This window comes from Macaca nemestrina, chromosome 8 (assembly GCF_043159975.1).
Source record: "Macaca nemestrina isolate mMacNem1 chromosome 8, mMacNem.hap1, whole genome shotgun sequence".
NCBI lineage: Eukaryota > Metazoa > Chordata > Mammalia > Primates > Cercopithecidae > Macaca > Macaca nemestrina.
The window spans coordinates 15,379,622-15,403,045 of NC_092132.1; the positions used below are offsets into that span (position 1 = coordinate 15,379,622).

The 23,424-nt window shown below is 38.8% G+C and overlaps 1 protein-coding gene across 30 annotated transcripts in view; it reads left to right on the forward strand.

Moving 5' to 3' along the window:
- The window catches only part of CYRIB (CYFIP related Rac1 interactor B), a 174,311-nt gene that overhangs the window by 78,731 nt on the left and 72,156 nt on the right, over nt 1-23,424 (forward strand). For 2 of the 30 annotated variants that reach the window (XM_011760055.3, XM_011760054.2), the window contains exon 3: nt 12,216-12,276. The exons of 22 other annotated variants lie outside the window; for them this stretch is intronic. The gene's annotated coding sequence lies outside the window, so the exon portion shown is untranslated. 6 more of the 30 variants (XM_011760058.3, XM_071067827.1, XM_071067828.1 and 3 more) reach the window with 6 other exon arrangements.

The window sequence follows — 23,424 nt, forward strand, 5'->3', positions numbered from 1 at the left end:
GGTGTGGTGGTGGGCGCCTGTAGTCCCAGCTACTTGGGAGGCTTCGGCAGGAAAATGGCGTGAACCTCGGAGGTGGAGCTTGCAGTGAACCAGGATGGCGCCACTGCACTCCAGCCTGGGCGACAGAGCAAGACTCCATCTCAAAAAAAAAAAAAAAAAAAAAAAAAAAGACTGCTATATTGGGTTATTTAATTTGCTTTGAGATCTTTGGGTGAGGAAGTATAGATATGATTTTGTGTTGTACTTTAGTGCATAGAATGGATTTATTTGCTTAGAATGGGCATTTGATATATGTATCTTATCAGCATTCATGAACAACAGTGAATTCAAATAATTTCTTGTGCATTTAGAGTTTCTGAAAGTCCACATAAATGTTGTTGGATGTGTGAGCTCATTCTGTATTATGATCAGTTCACTAAATCCTAGCTCTTAATTATGCTGTAATATTGAACACCTACTATATGCCAGATTCCTTTTAACCATTAGGTTAGTTTTATAACAACTTTGCAATGTGTAGTTTAACTTCTATTTAATTCCTAATTAACATGAGGAAAGTAAGGCTCAGAGAGCTTAGGTTAGAGGTATGCCATTAATCATAATTAAATATTTCCAATTCCGTATACTTGTCAAGTATACTCTCAAGTGGGAGATGTTGAAGACCGGCATTTGAACCCATCACGTTTACTTAAATTCTATTTCAATGTACTAATCTTATATTTTATATGAAGTATTTGTAAAACATACTTAAAACAGCAAATCTCAAAACTTTTTCTTTTTCAGCTGCCATGGAGGATGGATAATGTTCACTTGTTCTGTACTCTCCTGTAAGCATATACAGGACTGACAGCTAGCTGTAGTTTCACCCCTTTCCCACTTGTGCAAGTAATTAGAATGCAACTGAGTCACATTTGTAAACTTTTTAAACAAAGAAATCATTGTTAGAATTTTGATTATTTAAATATAAACATTTCTTGCAACACACCTTCACATCTGGATAATGGTACCATGGGTCAGAATGACTACTTTTAAAGATATTGTGTGATTTTAAGGAGAAGACTTAATGCAGAGATATATTTTTGTAGCTATTTAATTCATTTTGAAAAGATTGATCATCAACATTAAGGTACTATTGTATGTGACACTGTGAAGCCTGAGTCCTGTACAGTTATTTTTTGCTAATACAGTAATCTCTTCTTGTTATATTTTAGTTGATGCATTATGTATGATATATATTAAATTCTAGATTGATACACACCCTTTCTACTGTGTTTCGAGCAGGGGTCCCCAACCCCTGGGCCATGGCCTGTTGGGAACCAGACTGCACAACAGGAGGTGAGCGGCATTACTCCCTGAGGTCTGCCTCCTGTTAGATCAGCAGAGACAGCATTAGATTCTCATAGTAGCGTGAACCTTGTTGTGAACTGTGCATTAGAGGGATCCAGGTTTTGTGCTCCATGTGAGAATCTAACGCCTGGTAATCTGAGGTGGAACAGTTTCATCCTGAAACCATTCCTTCTGTCACCCTGTCTGTGGAAAAATTGTTTTCCATGAAACCATTTCCTGGTCCCAAAAAGGTTAGGGACCATTGATCTAGAATATTTATTCCTTCCAATCATAAATTGGCATGTCCTCAGATAATCCAGATTAACCTGAATACTACTTTAGGTCAAGCATTTTCAGAAAACACTTGATAAGAAAGAAATTATGACATAGTCCCAGATGTCATAATGTGACATATGTCATATTGTTCCCGGACCAAACTGAGGGTCAGGCTGCTATTTCTCATGGCCCAATAACGAGATGCAGGTGAACTGGAGAGGAAGAGAGTTTTTATTTTCTGCAACCAGTTATAGGGAGAAGGCCTGGAAATTATTGCCAGACCAACTCAAAATAACAAAGTTTTCCAGAGCTTATATGCCTTCTGAGTTATATGTCTACATGTAAGTGTGCATTCATCTAAATAACATGAGTGATTAACTTCTTTTAATCTATAACTAAGGTCGAAGTCCTGAAGAGCTTCCTCTGGACCCTCAGTAAATTTACTTAATCTAAATGGGTCCAGTTGCTGTGGGTGATTACCCTTATATTGTCTCCTGCAAAATCACAGAGGTTTGGGGAATTCCTTCAGACCCCCAGTAAATTTGTTTGTGGAGGCCTAGGGAGTTTCTTCAGACCCACAATAAAACTTGTTTAATCCTAAATGGGTCCTGTTAAGATTTCGTTCATTGTTTTATCATGCTTTAAGGCCCAGTAAAGGCCTAGGTAAAACTGGTGATGGGCTTTTGTTAATCTCAGTCTTTGTATAAGGGCACTGGCTTTTAATATTTAACTGAACAACTCAGTCAGTACTGAAACAGTTGTTGTGGAGGCCTGCATGAGTGAGACCTGGCCTGCCGCAATATGACGTCATATATCGTAATATATATTATGACATATCATAATATGACATATAATGTGATAATTTAAGGATTATTTATGCCATTTATCTTAGTGAGGATAATAAAGAATTGAATTCTGTGAAACCTGTGACCTGAGGTACACTTTTATAGTTTGTTGACTTGTTGACTTGACCTTTGCCAAATCCTCTAATCAGTAAAAATCCTCTAATTGAGAGATTCTTCTCATCGTAACGTTCTAGTATGTATGGACAAAAACACTGAATTCAGTTTGACAAATTTGCTTTATATGATAATGTGAAGATCCTCAGATTATTAAATGGGAATAACGTCCCTATTACATGCCTCACTAAACTGTTGTGAAATTTTTATGTTAATTTCAATTCAACATAACAAGGAAGGCAGCATATAATTTTACTAATGTATTTCTAAGTCAAATGATTATTAAAAATAATTTTGTTTTTGATCACCTGGCACAATATGTGGTATATAGATTGCCATTAACTACCCAAGTAGTTATTGAGCACATAAGTAGGGTTATATTACAGTGAATAAATCATTTGTGGTTCTTCCTTACAATAGAATAGAAGATAGAGAGAGAGTGTGAATTCAGTGATACGTGTTACATAGGTACCTAATCTTTTTTTTTTTCGAGATGGAGTCTCACTCTGTCGCCAGGCTGGAATGTAGTGGCACGATCTCGGCTCATTGCAACCTCCAACTCCCTGGTTCAAGAAATTCTCCTGCCTCCACCTCCCCAGTAACTGGGATTGCAGGCACATGCCACCACGCCTGACTAATTTTTGTATTTTTAGTAGAGATGGGGTTTCACCGTGTTGGCCAGGATGGTCTCAGATCTTTGGACCTCGTGATCCGCCTGCCTCTGCCTTAGGTACCTAATCTTAACTAGTTCAAGATAAAAGACCCTGTTGTAATGTCATCTAAACTCTGACCTGAAGAGTAGACCAGTCAGTCAAGAGGGAGAGTTTACATGGGGGTAGGAAGAGAGAGAGAGGCAAAAAGCCTGAAGATAAGAGAAGTCATGTTAGAAACTGATACTGGTTATAGTATGACAGTAATGGAGACTGTAAAGGAAGAGTGGGAAAGATGAAGCTAAAGAGGTAGATGAGAAGTAAACCATCTGCATGAGTCATGTTAACAAGTCCCATTCAGTTCCAGCTGAAGGCAGTGGGGAAACCATTATAGGATCTTAATAGGGGAGAGAGTAAAATACTCAAGTTGTCTTTTGGAAAGATTGTCCTGACTGCTTTTGGAGAATGTATTAAAGGTGAAGTGAGATTGGATGCAGGGAGACAAATTAAAAGGCTGTTGCTAATATCCAGGAAAGAATATTGATGATGTCAAATCTATAAGACGTGATGATTTACTGGATGCGGGCTTCACTGAGCCAGTAGCTTTGCCTCCAGTGGTAGAGCAGGGAATCAAGTTTTCCCCAAAGGGCTAGGTGCCAGCCCTTTTTTATGTAAAGTTGAGATCCTTCTTGGGGCTAAGGCTAAGCCAGGTGTGTTTCATGTAAGCATTTGCCATTGATCTACCGCATTGTTAGTCATTGAGTGTAAGCTGACCCTAGGAACATCAGGCTGGACACTCGTGAGGCCTCCATGAGTTGGGCATTCAGTTTCCACTGGAATCCAGAAGCAAGCTAATAGCTGCTTTTCAGAAGGCGTAAACCTGATCGTTGTGTCAGGGAGGCAAAGCGTTCAAAACCACAAGGGGCACCTGTAGGTGGAGGCTGCCTCTTTTTGCCAAATCCTCTCATCAGCGAAATCATGAGACTTATGGCTCAGAGTGGTCCTTAGGATCGTGGGGCCCCAAAGGTACTAGTGCACTTTTTTACATACAGCCCTTTCTGATTGGAAAAACCCTCACTGGCTCTTAAGTGAGTCTTTTAAGTACAAAAAGATAACACATCAGTTCTTTTTTTTTTTTTTTGTTACCGAGTCTCACTCTGTTCCCCAGGCTGGAGTGCAATGGCGTGATCTTGGCTCACTGCAACCTCCGCCTCCTGGGTTCAAGTTATTCTCCTACCTCAGCCTCCTGAGTAACTGGGACTACAGGCACATGCCACCATGCCCAGCTAATTTTATATTTTCACTGGAGACAGGGTTTCATCATGTTGGTCAGGTCTCGAACTTCCAACCTCAAGTGATCTGCCCACGTCGGCCTTCCAAAGTGCTGGGATTACAGGTGCGAGCCACTGCACCCAGCTTTTCAGTTCTTACTATACATTGTGACGTAGAGGCAACAATAGCACATTGAATTGGTCCAAAACATGCCACCCATAAGTCACATTTATTTTCCTAACCACTGTAAACCCTGCCCAGACCCTGTTAGCTTAATCTGAGTATCTGCCTGACAGGACTAGATAGAATGGTTACCTGGGTGCCTATTTCCAAGAGAACCAAAAAATTTTGAGCCTCTCCCTGAACTTCTCTGGGCAAACCTCCTGGTATGTCTGGCCTTCAGTCCATCTTGGGGATCAAGGAGACCTCAGCCCCATTCCTAACCGTCTTTTCTCATTAAAGCAGAAGAGTTTGGGGGTTGGGGCAGAGAGGGATCAGGGAGTGGGGAAGGGGAGAGAGCAACTCGGTGCTGGTAATCAAGGCTTTGTATTCACTTTGGGTCATTCTCTCGCAGTTTAATGTTTTTGGTCTACTTGAAGCTCTGTACTTGGCAGCAAGGCCATCATTACTTACACCATTTCTTTTAGTTTGGGGGATTTGGCTCAGCAATCACAGCCACAGCCTTTCACCTGGGACCATGGGGTTTGTTGCCCTTATTATGGTCTTCCCCTCCTTCCACCAGCCCAGAGGATAGTGAACAACTACCAAGCCACCATTTGGTTTCAGCCTCACTTCTCACTGCTCAGTTTCTAAACATTAATTCCACTCCTGTTCATTAACAGGTAAACAGGTGGGGGAATCTTTATTCCTACCTTCTTCCCATCCACCTCTAGGATCACTCTCAGATCCCAGGGTGTCTTCCCTTGTCCCGGAACTCAGTCTGCAGAGCCTTTATCCTTTCTCTTAGAGAGTTTTGGCTATGTCAGCATCCCACCCTCTTTCCCCAGAACTGTCAAGAACCATGATGGTCTGAGATTTTATCCTACTTGCAAGCTAATAAGTTATCCTGCCACATTTTCATGGAATCTGGTAGAAGACATGAAACTCCTGTGTTAAAGATCAAGGGCAGATGATTATTCTCTATCATAGTAGTAGCCAGAGTATCAGCATTTGTGCTGGTTGTCTGAGCCTCATTCTACAGGATGACATGAAGAGGACCAGGAATACTTGTACACACAGTGGGCTATCTTGTTGGAGAGGAGCCCTGAGTTAAGGGAACCCAAATCTTTTCTAATGAGCAATAAGCATGCCTGCCCTTTGCTCTGGAGGGATACATTATATTTATTATACTGAACAGACAGTAAGCATGCTTGTCCCTTGCTCCAGAAGGAGATACTATCTTTATTTCTCAAGGCTGTTCACTCTACAAACATTCTTGAAAAGACACTCTCTAGAGCAAAGGGCAGCTGGTACCTCTGCCTGTACTGTATGCAAAAGAGGTACCTATGAAGCAGCCTGCCCTACATGGTAAAACCCTGTCTCTACTGAAAATGCAAAAAATTAGCTGGGTGAAGTGGCGAGTGCCTGTAATCCCAGCTACTCAGGAGGCTGAGGCAGGAGAATCGCTTGAACCTAGGAGGCAGAGGTTGCGATGAGTCGAGTTCATGCCACTGCACTCCAGCCTGAGCAACAAGAGTGAAACTCCGTCTCCAAAAATAAAAATGAAAGATACGTATGAAGAATTATTTCCTAACATATCTAAATTATACTTCATTAAATCTGACATTTAAAAAAGTGCCAGGCACACTGACTCACGCCTGCAATCCCAGCACTTTGGGAGGCTGAGGTGGACAAATCACTTGAGGCCAGGAGTTTGTGACCAGCCTGGTCGACATGGTGAAACCTTGTCTCTACTTAAAATACAAAGATTAGCTGGATATGGTGGTGCTCGCCTGTAATCCCAGCTACTTGGGAGGCTGAGGCACAAGAATCACTGGAATCTGGGAGGTGGAGGTTGCAGTGAGCCAAGATCATGCCATTGCATTCCAGCCTGGGGGACAGAGGGAGACTCTGTCTCAAAAAAAAAAAGTTCCTGGCATATGATAAGAACACAACACGTATTATTATTGTTGGTGCTGTTCATTTTTTGATCTGTTTTTGAGGGAAAAGTTATATGTAATGACCTTGGTGGAAATTTGAGATTAATTTCCTCAAAGAAAAGTTGGTCACTTTAATAACATTTACTCAAAAAGTAATGACTGGCATGTGCAGACATCTTTCAATTTGAAAGAGATCACAGAGTTTTAAGAATTTCAGGGACATTGAATTTAAGTGAAATATGAGAAAACACCTTAGGATGCAAGGTGTGAGATTAGTTTGCTTTCTTTATATCAAACCACAGTTCTCTACTTTAAATTCTGGCAAATTCCAGCAAACTAAAAGATGTTAATTAAGCACATTTTCAGGGAGGCTTCTTTCCCTTTATATAAAGGGACAGCATAGATTTAGGTAGATGAGAGGCAAGCATAGTTAGTGAAGGGAATATTCAAATTCACAATTTTTCTTTGTGTTTTTTTTTTAGGGGAGTAGGACTCCATTTTATTTATTAGCATCTTATAAATGATCCACCCTTCCAGTTATTTTCTGTAAACAAGTCTTCTAAAAATGTTATTTTGAAAGCTAACTTGCTGAAGATTATTTGTTATGTTTGAATTTATTTTGATTTAAATGTTAAATACTAAATGTGTCCTGGTATTTAGTAAATATATTTACCGAGTTTTTTCTAAAAGTATGGAGAAGCTAGCTTCATTTATTCCATTCATTTGGATTAAAGCATACATGAATTTAGAGACTTGGAAACTTAAAACAATCTTCTAGCTATGGAGCTAGTTCTCAGTTGCCAGTGGGTAAAAGCAGGTGGATCCCTGAAAATGAGGGATGATGCATTTTGGAGTCTTTTTGATAATTGGAACTTCCTGTATTAAAATGTGAATGTGGTTAAACTAAAGCTTTGTCTTTCTATTTATAGAACAGTATGTTGAAGCAGTAGTCAAAATATGTAGCCTGGTTGGCAACCTTTTGAAATGGGTGTGCCAAAGTTCCATTATGGTATGTGCGATGGTGACAACTGGCCGGTTTTCAGTCTTTGGTATGTGGCACTGACCTCTTAGTAGTCTATTAACGTATTAAATGTGTGTCTTTTAAGAACCTAGTTTTAGCATATTTTCACTGTTCATGCCTTATAAGCAACTTTTAAAAACAGTGTTTTATTAAAATTAAAGTTTTTAAACCATTTTCAGTATGCCTAGTTTGGGTAGGAAGGTAGCCTATGGATTTAAATAATTTTTTTAAAAAATTTAAAAAAATGTAAGCACTTCACAATTCTTTCTAGTTGAGATCTGCAAGTGGAACTTTTTGTGAAATTCTTTCACTGCCCCTTGTCTCTCAGATCCCTTCTAGGATCTTGATAGGGTCTCATAAGTAAGAGATGAATGAACAGTTTTGTTTATTTGTTTTTTGAGACAAAGTCTTACTCTGTTGCTCAGGCTGGAGTGCAGTGACTCACTGCAAGCTCCACCTCCCGGGTTCAAGTGTTTCTCCTGCCTCAGCCTCCTGAGTAGCTGGGATTACAGGCGTGCACCACCAAGCCTGGCTTATTTTTGTATTTTTAGTAGTGATGGGGTTTCACCATATTGGTCAGGCTGGTCTTGAACTCCTGACCTCATGATCCACCCGCCTTGGCCTCCCAAAGTGCTGGGATTGCACACGTGAGCCACCGCAGCTGGCCAGTTTTGTTTTTGAAAGCATAACTGGTTAACTGTGTTATGGAAACTGTCCTAAGTCATAAAGTAGGGCTAAACAGGTACCAGTACCCTAAGACAGTTTATTCCAGGTAATTTTAACCACTGTATCTAGGTTACATTGCACATAAAGTCTTGTAGCAAATTCCTGTACCTAATCTTTAGATATATCGTTTCCCTCATCTTCTGTAAAATATAAACTGTAAGTCACCATTTCATGAGTTACTTGAGAATAGTGGAAAGGAGACTGCCAGGAACTATTCACTCACTACTTGCCTTCAAGACTCCTCTCTTTAGATATGATTTTGCTGAATTTCTATCCAAAGAAAGTTCTAGAGATGGCTTTGGATAACTCTGCTTTATTTTTTAGTTTCTAGTGTAGGAATATACATATATAATATACATACTTCTATTCCCATTATGATTCTGTATATGGGGGGGGGGCATAATTAATATGGAAGAAATAGGCGACCTTGTTTTTACACCTCAGTCTTTCTTGGTAAAGATGTAGAGCCAGTGGTTAATCAGATAAAAAATATGTACTCTAGGCTGGGCGCGGTGGCTCAAGCCTGTAATCCCAGCACTTTGGGAGGCCGAGACGGGCGGATCACGAGGTCAAGAGATCGAGACCATCCTGGCTAACACGGTGAAACCCCATCTCTACTAAAAAAATACAAAAAACTAGCCGGGCGAGGTGGCGGGCGCCTGTAGTCCCAGCTATTCGGGAGGCTGAGGCAGGAGAATGACATGAACCCGGGAGGTGGAGCTTGCAGTGAGCTGAGATCCGGCCACTGCACTCCAGCCTGGGCGACAGAGCGAGACTCTGTCTCAAAAAAAAAAAAAAAAATATGTACTCTCATGACCCTTAGAAGTACTCCACTAAAAGGTAGAAAGTAAAAATCACTTATAGTATTGATAATGGGGATAAGTGGCATGTGTGCCATTTTGGTATGCTATTTTATGTTTTCGTTTAAAATGTTTTGTTTTCTCACTGGTTTTTGACTTTGGCATCTAGAAAAACCTAATCATTCCTTCAGTAAACATAATTATGTACTAACTTTTTTTCACCATCTTTTTAAAAATAATTTTATTGAGGTATACTTTATACACCATAAAATTCACCCATTTCAAATGCACAATTTAGTGATTATTAGTAAATTTATTCAGCTTTGCAACCATTACCATAGTCTAGGATATTGTCTGTTAACCCAGTAAGATCCCTTGAAATCTTATTCGTCTTTCATACTACCCCCAGCCCCAGGCAACCACTTTCCTGTCTTCTAGCTCTTACCCAATCCCTTCTCCCTCTCCCTCTTCTTCTCCCTGTCCCTGTCCCTGTCCCTGTCCCTGTCCCTGTCCCTCTCCTTCCCTCTCCTGTCTCTCCCTCTCTCCCTCTTACACTCTCTCCCTCACTCTCTCACTCTCTCACTTTTGCTTGATGATTCTTTCCTGGACATTCTTTCCTGGACACAGTATCTTTTGTGTCTGACTTCTTTCATTTAATTTACGGTTCATGCATGTTGAGTGTATCAGTAATTTGTTCCTTTCTATTGCTGAGTAGTATTCCATTCTGTGGATATGCCACATTTTGTTTATTCATTACCAGTTGATGGGCATTTGGGTGGTTCACAGTTTTTGGCTGTTATAAATAATGCTGCTATGAACATTTGTATGCAGATATGTGTGGACATATGTTTTCTTTTGCATAGATGCCTAGGAACAGAATTATTGCGTCATATGGAAAACTTATATAATTTTTCAAGAAACTGCCAAAACCAGACTGTCGGTGCGATTTTACGTCCTATGAGTAGTGTATGAGGATTTCAGTTTCTCTAAATCTTCCCAATACTTGTCATTATCTTTTTAATTATAATTATTCTACTGGGTGAGAAGTAATATACATTGTGGTTTGAGTTTCCCTAATGACTAATGATGTTGAGCATCTTTTCAAGCCATTTTCTTTTCTTTTTTCTTTTTTTTTAAGAAAGGATTTTACTTTGTCACTCAGGCTGGAGTATAGTGGCATAATCACACCTCGCTGCAGCCTAGAACTCCTGGGCTCCTGTGATCCTCCTGCTTCAGCCTCCCAAAGTGCTGGGACTACAGGCATGTGCCACCAAGCCACTTTTTCCATCTGTTTGGTGAAATGTCTGTCAGGTCTTTTTGACCATTTTTAATTGGGTTGTCTTCTTACCGAGTTGTAAGAGTTCTTTATATATTTTGTATCCAGGTCCTTTGTCAGATACATTATTTGCAAGTATTTTCTCTCAATCTGTGACTTGTCCTTTTGTTTTCTTAATAGTATCTTTTTTTTTCTTCTTCTTAAGAGATGGGGTTCAGAGTCGAGGTCTTGCTGTGTTGCCCAGGCTAGACTCAAACTCAGGGCTCAAGTAATCCTCCTGTGTCTGCCTCCTGAATAATTGATGCTATAGATGTGTGCCACCACACTTGGCTGTTAATAGTGTCTTTTGAGGTGTAAGGGTTTTGACTTGGTAGACTCTAGTTTAAATCTTTTTTTTTTTTTTTTTCCTGTTAAGAATGGTGGCAGTGTGTGTCATATCTAAGAAATCTTTGCCTAACCAAAGATTATGAGATTTACTCTTGTGTTTTCTTCTAAAAGTTTTCTAGTTTTGGTCCTTACATTTAGGTTTATGATCCATTTTTAGTTAACTTTATGGTGTAAGTTACTATTTGCATGTGGTTATCCAGTAGTCTCCATACCATTTTTGAAAAGACTGTCCTTTCCTCTACTGAATTGCCTTTGATATCTTAGTTGGTAATCAGTTGACCACAAACGTTTGGGTTTATCTGTAGACTTTTATGTCTGTTTCATTGATCTATCATTCTGCTAGTACCACCACATGGCTTGATTACTGTAGCTTTCATACTGTATTTTAATAATGAAAATTTTTGTAAACACACATGCTCATATTTATTTAAAAAAATGAAACAATATAGAGTAGTAAAAGAAAAAAGCAAAAATCACCATCTAGTAGTCACTGTTTTGGTGACCATCTTTCCAGGCATCTTTATGCATATATATGTTTGATGAGTACACACACATATTCTCCACATTTATTCATAGAGACACATCAGTATTTGCCTACACTCATTGTTCTTGTGTACTTTTTGAGTGAATACATTTATTGTCAGCTTTAAGAGAGAACTGATTATTTTTCTTTCTGCAGGGACTTTTGTAATTCTGTGCATTTTTACTGACTTAAACTTCTCAGCAGACCGAAGCCTCTTTGAGCTAAGAACTATGAGTGCATTTTTCTTGGTAGCATGTTTAAATGGAATTTACTTCTCACTTCATCTTGTAAAAGATGACTTTAAAACTTTGTTGTTGTTGTTGTTTTGTTTTTTGGAGGCAGAGTCTTGCTGTTGCCCAGGATGGAGTAGAGTGGCATGATCTCAGCTCACTGCAACCTCCACCTCCCGGGTTCAAGCGATTCTTCTGCCTCAGCCTCCCGAGTAGCTGGGATTACAGGCACACACCACCATACTTGGCTAATTTGTTTTTGTATTTTTAGTAGAGACAGGGTTTTACCATGTTGGCTAGCCTGGTCTCAGACTCCTAATCTCAAGTGATCCGCCCATCTCGGCCTCCCAAAGTGCTGGGATTATAGACATGAGCCACTGCACTGGGCTCTAAGACAAATTTTTAAATGTGTGCTCTATGAATGGAACACATTATGTGTAGAACTTGTAACAAAATTAATTCCCAAATCCAGTTTTGACATTTAAAGTTTCTATAAATCTGCTCTTGAGTATTGGATTAACTTTTTGGCAGTTGGTGATAATGACTGTGGAGCTAGTAGATACATGTGTAGTGATACAGAATTTTATTTGCAATCATATGAGGTTTGATCCCCACTGCAAGCTTAGTTCTATGCTAATAAAGGAATAACCACCTTTGTTCTTTTGCATTTCAGAATTTGGTCCCAGTTCCTGTTGAAAATATCTCAGGATCCAGCTTCATTGAAGGGTTACAAGGTCGAATTCACAAATTCTGAAATATTTCTCTCCTGCTAGTGTAGGTCACATCCCATTATTAGGAACTCCTCTGACACCTGCATTTTTCTTGTAGCATGATTTTATATGGTGCATACATGGTTCAAAATCATATTTAGAGATGTAGCAGCCCTAGGAGACTGTATAGATTACGCTTCCTTTTTAAAAGATTGAAGTTTAATTTCTGGTGGTAGGGAGCCATTAAAGGGTTTGGACTTCAGAGTGGCACAGTGAGACAAATTTTAGAAGAGCAACACACTAGTTCAGTGGAAATTTGATGCTTAAAAAAGGTAATGTGCTTAAATTAGGTGATAAACTGGATTGCTTGATGAAATTATATAAATCAAGTGTTATTGTATAAAGTTTTAAGAAATATAAACTTAAATTTTTAAGTGGCATAAAAGGAAAGTGTTAACAGTGGCTGAGTGGTAAGGTTGAGGATTTTTATTTTCTTCCTACTTTTCATGGAAAATTTAGAAAATACAAAATATGAAATAAGGTGTTAAAATGGGTAGAACTCTTGTATTCTGAGTTTGACCCTAAGTCAACAGATGCACATTTCTAAAGTGAGTTTTAAGGACACCCTGCGGGTGTTCAAAAGAGAGCCAGAAAATGGATCTTGTGACTTCTAATACCTATCCATCTGTTGGTGTAAAAGGTTTCATTCAGAAAGTTGGAAATTGGAACAGAGTTTTTGACACATGTTGGAAATTGGAAAAGTTTTTTAACCCAGTTGTTGGTATTCTAGGAGTCTTTCCTAACCTCTTTCCCTCATCTTTGTGGGAGGGATGGGAAGTACTGCCCCTCCAGTAAAGATAGAAGGGCTTTATAGTGACCGCTTGGGGGACTTAATATGTAACTTCTGCAATTTGGGGGACACAGTGGATTGATGTCTCTCTAACTCATACCTGGAACTTTTCAAGGGTGAAAGAGAGACTATGCTTTGGCAGCACAGCAAAAGAAAGCAAGGTTGCTGTGTGGATGGACTGCCAGTCCTCTCAAAGTTTTTTGGACTAAGATATCTGTTTCCCATAGATCACATGAGGGCTACCTGAGAGAAGTGAGACCACATAAGGGAAAACCCAAACAAAAGAGTAGAGTATAAGGGGGACAGGATGGAGGCTGGATTCCCAGAGGAGATTCATTACAGGAATTGGGAGTGAGAGCTCCCAACTTTCAAGGAACCCCTGAAAGCATTCCTGAAAAAAATCAGCTTTAAACTTTATGATTATGATTTTGATTATTTTTGGGACGGAGTCTCGCTCTGTCACCCAGGCTGGACTGCGGTGGCATGACCTTGGCTCACTGCAACCTCCCTGGTTTAAGCAGTTCTTGTGCCTCAGCCTCCTGAGTAGCTGGAACTACAGGTGTACACCACCATGCCTGGCTAATTTTTGTATTTTTTAGTAGAGGCGGGTTTTCACCATGTTGGCCAGGCTGGTCGAGAACTCCTGACCTCAGGTGATCCATCAGCTTTGGCCTCCCAAAGTGCTGGGATTACAACCGTGAGCCCCCACGCCTGGCCTGAACATATTTTGAGTCATGAAGATGTCTAAGCTCTCTGATAGCACATAATTGCCCCACCCAGGGTTAACAAGGTGGAAAGGAGAGGGGTAAAAGCATAATGCTCTTGTACTGTGTAGGGCTGAGCTGGGAAAGCAGAGAAACTAACTTCAAATGAGAAAAATTTGACGATTACACTAAGGATCTTTCAGTCATTGCAGCCTCGACTTCTCAGGCCTGAGCCATCCTCCCACGTCAGCCTCCTAAGTAACTGGGACTATAGACATGCACCACCGCATCTGGCTAATTTTTTATTTTTTTTAAAAATTTTTTTTGTAGAGACAGGTTCTCCCTGTGTTGCCCAGGCTGGTCTCCAGCTCCTGGGATTAAGTGATCCTCTGCCTCAGCCTCCCAGATTGTTGGGATTACAGGTGTGAGCCACTATGCCCAGCTGGATCTTTCAGTTTTAAAAGTCAGATTGTTTTTATAACTTGGGAGTGACCAAAGTCATGATCATTAGCCTAAATGAAAGTTCAGGGACATTAACTATGGCTACAGAGTAACTTTAAAGGCTAGTCATGGACAAAAAAATTGCTTTTTATAGTTACATCCCACAGATTCAGCTTGTTCAGTGTAATGGTTACAGTTGTTTTTCTAATAAAAAAAATTAATGAGAATGAATTTTTAGAAGACTGTGCTCATGGAGGCATTTTGTTGTGAATAAAGTGGCATCAACTTTGGAATAGGCAGATCTGTTCCGGAAACAAATCTACTCCTTATTGACACTGACCTCTTACTAGCACTGATGTGAGGTAAGTAACCCCCTCCCCGCCGCTGCCTTTTCTTTTTGAGGCAGGTCTCACTCTATTGCTCAGGCTGCAGTGTGGTGGTGTGATCATAGCTCCCTGCAGTCTTGCCTGGTCTCGAGTAGTCCTCCCATCTCAACCTCATGAGTAGCTGGGACAGCAGACATGTAGAACCATGCCTGGCTAATTTTTTTTATTTTTATTTTTGGTAGAGATAGAATCTTGCTGTTGCCCAGGCTGGTCTCAAATTTCTAGGCTCAAGCGGTCCTCCTGCCTCAGCCTTGCAGTATTGGGGATACAGGCGCAAGCTACTGCAGCTGGCCTAAACCAGTATTTGAAATTCATTTTCCTCATTTACTTTTTGTAAAATGGTAACATCACCGGTTTTGCAGTGTTTTACAAAAAAAAATTATCGTCTATAGCAGAATGCATGGTATATACTAGATATTCACATATATTAGTACTTTTTTCTTCCTCAAAGCAAATATTTCCTATTAAGTGTTTTTACTCTTTTTCATGTTTTACTTCTTCAGAATGTATTCCTTAAAAATACTAAATAGAGGTAAGGAGTTTAGTACATAAATGGTGTACTACTAAGGATGTAAGAAATGTTTAATCTTTATTATAGCCAAAAATTCTACTTTTGATTTGAAATGTGAAAAGTTTTCAGAAAGAATGAAAAGTAGTTTTACTGACATGTGTAAGGAAAGTGTATGAAATAAGAGACTAAAGGTAGACTTGGCTGGGTGCAGTGGCTCACACCTGTAATCCTAGCACTTTGGGAGGCTTAGGTGGGTGGATCACCTGAGGCCAGGAGTTTGAGATCAGCCAGGCCTACGTAGTGAAACTCCGTCTCTACTAAAAATACAAAAATTAGCTGGGCGTGGTGATGGGCGCCTGTAATCCCAGCTACTCAGGAGGCTGAGGCATGAGAATCGCATTGAGCCAAGATCGTGCCATTGCACTCCAGCCTGGGTGACAAGAGCGAAACTCTGTCTCAAACATACATACATACATACATAAATGTAGACTTAGGTGGAGATTTTTTTCTTTTTCTTTTTTTTGAGACAGAGTTTCACTCTTGTTGCCCAGACTGGAGTGCAATGGTGCGATACCGGCTCACTGCAACCTCCGCCTTCCAGGTTCAAGCGATTCTTCTGCCTCAGCCTCCCGAGTAGCTGGGATTACAGGCATGTGCCACCACGCCCTGCTAATTTTTTTTTTTTTTTTTTAGTGGAGACGGGATTTCTCCCTGCTGGTTAGGCTGGTCTCGAACTCCCGACCTCAGGTGATCCGCCCACCTTGGCCTCCCAAAGTGCTGGGATTACAGGTGTGAGCCACCGCACCCGGCTGGAGAATTTTTTCATTACTGTTCTCAGTAGGAGTAGTTTGGAATGTATGAAACAAAATAAAGCATTTTTTTTTTTTTTTTTGAGATGGAGTCTCACTCTGTCTGTCGCCCAGGCTGGAGTGCAGTGGTGCAATCTCGGCTCACTGCAAGCTCTGCCTTCCGGGTTCATGCCATTCTCCTGCCTCAGGCGCTCGCCACCATGCCTGGCTAATTTTTTGTACTTTTAGTTGAGATGGGGTTTCACCGTGTTCGTCAGGCTGGTGTTGATCTCCTGACCTCGTGATCCGCCCGCCTCAGCCTCCCAAAGTGCTGGGATTACAGGCGTGAGCCACCGCACCCGGCTAAAATAAAGCGTCTTATTACAGAGAGAACACTTTGTAAAAACCAGTGTCAGTCTTGTGTTCTAATATTCTCAAAAATTTTTTTAGTTCTCTGTTTTATTTTATTTTATTTTATTTTATCTTATGTTATTTTATGTTATGTTATTTTGTTATGTTATTTTATGTTAAGTTATGTTATGTTATTTTATGTTATTTTATTTTATGTTATTTTGTTATTTTATGTTATGTTATGTTATGTTATTTTTTATTTTATGTTATTTTATTTTATGTTATGTTATGTTATTTTATGTTATGTTATGTTATTTTATTTATGTTATGTTATGTTATGTTATTTTGAGACAGAGTTTCGCTCTGTCGCCCAGGCTGGAGTGCAGTGGAACGATCTTGGCTCACTGCAAGCTCCGCCTCCGGGGTTCACACCATTCTCCTGCCTCAGCCTCCAGAGTAGCTGGGACTACAGGCGCCCGCCACCACGCCCGGCTAATTTTTTTTTTTTTTTTGTATTTTTAGTAGAGACGGGGTTTCACCATGTTAGTGAGGATGGTCTTGATCTCCTGACCTCGTGATCCGCTCGCCTCGACCTCCCAAAGTGCTGGGATTACAGGTGTCAGCCACCGTGACCAGCCTTTATTTGATATTTTTTAAATGATCTTGGTGTTTTGTCATCTTTTCTGGATATTCTACTTTTATATTAATGTTCAAATTTTGTGTTTTGAAACTTAAAGTTTTCTTTTTAATTACCCTGGACCTCTTAAATATCTCAAAAAACTGATCTATACAAATCTTTAATTTTTGAATATCTTTATTATCTGTATTTATACTTCAGAGTTGTATTTGTAACATTAATTCTGCTTGTTTGTAGGAATGGCTTTAAATTGGGAAGGGAATTACAGTTAATTTTCTATTTGAGACCAGAATATTCTTTATAATTCGTTAATATAATTCAGTTGCAAATAGCAGAACCTGACTAGGTAATTTGGATATGACAAGAATTAATTGGGATGATGACAGGTAGGTTACAGCATTGATGGAGAGAGTGGGAATCCAAGTTCACAAAATCAGCAATAACCAGAGGCAGCTGAGCAGCAAGAAAATACTGCCCAGATTATGTTACCATAACAGTGTGGTTAGTGCACTGTGGCCACTGGTCTCTTACTGTTGCCACTGTGAACCATTTCAGGTGTCTTTGGTCTTTGGATACGAAGTCCTGGGGTGTAGATAAAGTATTTCTGATCTGACCTCTTCCCTGAACTCTGTACTTCTGTATCTGTCATTGCCTTCTCAACATCTTCAGATTGGTGGCTCATAAGCCTCTCAAATTTAACATGTCCAAAACTGAACTCCTCTTCTTTTTTTAATCTTCACACCTGCTCATTTTCATCCAGGCAAGCTCTCTGATAGAAAATATTTCGTAATCAAAATTTGTCTGCTTTGTTTCCTGATAAATAGAATCAGGTTATATATACCCGACAAGTTTTATTACATAGGGTAATGATGAATACATCCCATTGCCTTACATCTTCAGGCATATAATGTCTGTCACATTTTTGGTAATACTAAGTTTTATCCCTCAATTAAGATGGTGTCAACCAGCCTGGGCAACATGCTGAAACCTTGTCTCTACAAAAAAAAATACAAAAATTAACCAAGAGTGGTGGTGTGATCCTGGGAAATTAAGGCTGCTGTGAACTGTGATCGTGCCACTGCACTCCAGTCTAGGCGAGAGAGTGAGACCTTGTAAAAGGTCTCGGTTTGGTGATATTTTCAAACCATGTGAATATCTGGTTGCCCAAAACTTTTCACTGAATAGCCTAACATAGGAGAGGACACTCAAATAATGGCTGTTAATGTATATCTGAATAATAGCTGTTAGTTATTATCAAGAAGTTAGGGAAGAAGAAAACCTTCCTGTTTTAGTTTCAGTTTTTAATAGTGTAGAGGAAAGATAAGTAAATTATTATGAATCTCAAATTCTGAAAAGCGTTAACAGTCCTTCTCCAATATGGACTGCGAAGGTGACAAATGATTGCTATATACAATTTAACTTGTTTTAAAATAGATAAGACTCATGTCTGAGTAAAAGGTACATTAGGAAGAAGACTGAAAGATGGCTAAAATAAATATTGATCTGTTCAGTGATCAGTACTTTCTCATACATCATTTAGCATAGATCAACATTTTTCTCCATTTTTGTAGTTTTAGTACTTACAATTTTCTTCCTATTCTTGCACTTTAATATTTTTTCTGTTAATTCAAGGAAGCAAGGTCTACTTCCCAAATGACTAAAAATTGTCTCTTGTTATAAGAAATCTATCTGTAGATGAAATAAATTCCTAGATACTACAAATACTAAACTAAACAATAAAATCTAGAATGTATAAGTGCTCCTACATTTGGTGGAAATCAAATGAAAGGGGAAAGGGGAAATTTCTAAAATGTACAGGTTTTTGTAAGGTGTTAAATTAACGAATGAGTAGGGTAGCAGAAAGTAAAACATCGAGGATGTTATGAGTTAATGGTTTCAGAATTTATCTTAAAATTGTATTTCGTTTATCTTTTCCAGTCTGAAATACCTAGGTAAAAATTACTGATGATACGGAAGTCTGTCACATAGCAGTTGAAGTACAGTTATGGCACTCATTCTGTTTGTGGGTGACTATGTTGAAAATCATTTAAACTAAGAAGTTTAAGTCTAGGAAATAAAGTCAAAATCTGAAAATACTGAATGTTTTCTACTTAATTATCTCTGTGAAACTTCTCAATGTTAGGAAAAATAGAGTTCTACTAGAGAATTATGAGCTCTTTTGAGAAATGAGCCTATCTGATATGATATATTTATAGTTGAGTATTGATGTCTTGTCTGTTGAACCCATTAGATTCCATGTGGCTACTAATGAGCGCTTGGGAGAAAAGCTTATAAGACATGGTAATGTCGTTTTTAAAAGAGGAGAAGATAGACAAGAAAGAACCACTTCATAGGACATTTAACAGGCTGGACTTAACGTGTGTTAAAGATAAAAGGTTTACTACATAAATATATACTCTGACCATGAAAGAGTAATTTTTAGAATAGTACATGTTTTTTTTTTTTTTAAGTGTTTTCCCCTGATTTGGTTTGTAAGATCAGACTTGATAGTCCAAATTTGGAATTATATACACTATCCAATAAGTAGAAATAACAGAAGGGCAAACAGATTAAGATTCTTACATAGATAGCAAATGGGATAGAAATTATTGAAGAAATCAGTGCGGTTTTGTATTTATTAGGACTAAAAAATCTTATCTGGTGTTCTTCTGAATTCTTGGAGTTGCCTTAGTCTCAGTTTAATAAAGCCTTTTTCTTAAGGATTTTAGTATTATTATGTTACCCCATTGTTAACAATCATAGGTAGTAATTAAAATGCTTCTTATAGGAGATTTTCCTTTTCCAGTTTAGTGTAAATGCTAACGTAAATCCTAAAATTAAGTTATTTGACTTAATTTGAAGCATATAAAAATGTCTTTGGAAGTTGTTAGTACTGGTGCTTTTTTTTTTTAAGTATACAAGGCACCCAGATATCTCACTTCTCTAGCTTTCTCTGACATTCTTCTCTAGACATAATTAAATTACTCCTTCATCTGTTTTCCCATAGCAATTTAACCACAGAACTCTAGCATAGCATTTTATTTAATTGTACTGTATTGTAGTAATTTGTTTACATGTCATCTTATAGAATATGAGCTTTATGAGGAGAGGTCTTGTTTTTACACAACATTTTGTACTTTGCCATACATAGAATGTCTGTCCTATTGGGAGTCTGTAACTGATCTTTGTTGAGTTTTGAGGACATTTTAAACGTGTGACGAAGTGTTTTTCATAGTCTTAAAATCCATTGTTTTATTGCTACCAAGACATGCAGTAATATATATTACCACATATCAGATATATAGTATATCTCCAAAGTGGTTATCTATGCCTATTGTTGCAACTGAGTTTTATCAGTCCAGAAAAACTGTATCTATCTGTAGGCTGGGTGAGCACGGTGGCTCACACCCATAATCCCAGCATTTTGGAAGGCCGAAGCCAATCACTTGAGGCCAGGAGTTCAAGACAAGCCTGGCCAACATGGCAAAAACCCATGTCTTAAAAAAATAAAATAATTTAAAAACTGTGTCTGTAAAACCATGGTGGACACACCTTAGAGCATTTCATTTGAAGTCTCTTTATTTAATTTTTAATAGGAGAAATTTTATCAGTTTTCTGCTAGTGATACATTGACCTCTCCTTATCTCTCTTTTCCCCAAACAAATCATTTTAGGAGAATGACAGCCTTTTGGAACCTTAACTTTAGATGAGTTGCATTTATTCTAATGTACTTACATCATTTATCTTGTTTGTTTATTCACTCATTCAGCATCTATGCTTTGGAGACTGTGATGTGTCAGGCATTGTGCTTAGTGCAGAGCGGAGTATAATAGCAATGAACAGGCTGTGATAGCCACTTTGAGTCATGGGAAGGGGTCCAGCGTTTTGATGAGTGATATGATGTGCTGTGGGGCCTGTTGAGAAGATTTTTAACTCACACGTGGAATATACCTTTCACACTGTCCTGTTCTCTAAATTTCTATTGTAATTGTAGTCTGTAACAACACTTCATTGTTGACAGAATTATTATGAATTTGTTACTTTTTATATATGCAAGTATTATTTACGCAGGAAGTCATTAACTGCTTTCAGGATAAAGATTGTTGTTTTCTTTTTTCAACCGTTAGAAAATGTAAAAAGCATTCTTAGTGTGCAGGTAGAACAAAAAGCCATGGAATTAGGCATGATCTGTGGGTGGTTTGCAGAGCCTTGCTTTAGATAGACACAGCAGTATCATCATATCTGGGGTTGGTCACTTTTCTATGTAAAGTTTCTTAATCTGGGATTGGGCAATCCTGGCTATATATTAGAAACATTGTGTGGCTTCTTAAAAAAACAAATACCGTGGCGTGCCGTAGACTTGGTGAATAAGAATCTGTTGTGGTAGCTCTGTGGCATGCATAGTTAAAAACTAGTTAAAAACAGGGTGGTGGTGGTCCATGGATGATTGTCGTGGGCAGCCATTGTTGATAGTACGTACTGGCCAGTGGTCACTTGTAACACGTAAAAATGAAGTAATACGAGGTAGATTTTCTTTTTTCCAATTTTTTTGTTATTAGATCACTGCAGTAGTAGGGTGGATTTTCTAATAGAACTAGAGCTGAAGTATTTAAAGAAATAATTAAATTTCTTAAAAAGCTGCTTTAACAATACATAAAAAATACTTTTTTCCTTTTTTGAGATGGAGTCTCACTCTGTCACCCAGGCTGGAGTGCAGTGGTGCGATCTCAGCTCACTGCAACCTCCGCCTCCCAGGTTCAAGCGATTCCCCTGCCTCAGCCTCCTGACCTAGCTGGGATTACAGGCATGCGCCACCACACCTGGCTAATTTTTGTATTTTTAGTAGAGACAGGGTTTCACCATGTTGGTCAGGCTGTTCTCAAACTTCTGACCTCATGATCCACCCGCCTCTGCCTCCCAAAGTGCTGGAGTTACAGGCGTGAGCCACTGCGCCTGGCCAAGATATTTAAGTGAAATCTTGGAAATTTTTTTTAAAGAATTGAGTCAGCCTGAGATCTCTGTGTCCTATGCCATTACAATTACAGATATAGACTAATGGGAAGGATGATGTGTAGATATGTGATCAGGTTTCTGCATTAGAAGGATTAGTCTAATAACATTATGGAGAATGAATATAGAGTTGGAGCAGTGAGACCCAAATAGGCTATAGTAGGAGTCCTGGCTTGAACTGCTAGTTCAGTGGTTGTGTGCGTAGAGATCTTCAGGAAATAGAATGGTCGATTTTTCAGGTCCTAAGTATAGGTAAGAATAATGACTGGTGTTTTCTAACTTGGATGGATGAATGGTATTGGTATGTATTAATACATAAACTTTTTTCATATCAGTGCTTAAATCTTAAACATTTTGGTATTTCTAGAACCTTGTACAATATCTGCCACATGGTGGATATTTAATCTGTGTTGCTAATGATGGCCACAACTAAGTGAATGTTTGTGATTTTTCCTAAGCACTAAACATGCATTCTTATTGAATCTTATTTAATGCTTGCAACAGTGCTGTAAGGTCTGTTAACTCCATTTGACAAATGAGGAAACTGATGCTTACTAGCTGTATGATCCTGAGTTATGGTAATTGTCAGAACTAGGATTCAAACTGGTATTTGACTGGTTTCAAAGCCTCTAGACTAAAACTTTTCTACCTATATATGCTATGCTGTTTCCCTTTGTTGTAACATACTTAAGCACTGCGTATTAAGTAGGGTACAGAAGACTTGAGAAACAAATTTTATCTTCCCTCAGTTATACAACTAACATCTGCAACCAATGAGTAGCAGTGTACTATTGGATGAAAATGCTTTAGAATTATAGGGATTGATGTGGGCTGGAGTCCTCGGGAAGAGCCTGTTGAAAGTAGGAATAGCTTTAAATTGGCCTTTTAAGGATAAGAACCTTTTTGGGAGGAAGAAAGGAATGCCTTTTTAGGAGGAGGAAACAGATTTCAGGACTGGAATGGGCATAGGCTGTTAGGGGGCTCTGCTCTAATGGCATGTTTATTAGGAGTAGCCTGAAATCAGAATGGGTATTCATTCCTAAGTGTGCCAGTTTGAGACTGTATCCTGAAAAGTATTAGGAGCTATTAGAAGTTTTTTTTTTCTTCAGTAGAGCAGTGATGAGATAAAATTAGTGTCTCTTACAGTGCTTGACTAATATTAGGTACTCAGGTATTTGTGTGATAGAAATAAAGTGGAGAGAGAACTACAGAAGTAGGTTAACCATTTAGGAGATTATTGCAGTAGTTAGGAGTGAGAGCATAAAAACCTGAGCTACAGAAATGACAAAGAATAAGTACGAATTTAGGAGAAATTGAAAGCAAAGGAATAGAAGCCTTTTTAGAAGAAAGTTGGATAGAATTTCATTTCAGAAGAAAGTAGAAGATTTGCATTTTATTACTGACTGTCCAAATTTAACCTTTCTGGTCTCAGCTTTCCCGTTTGTGAAATGGAATTCGGATAGGATATGATTTTAAATTGAAATCATAAAGCTT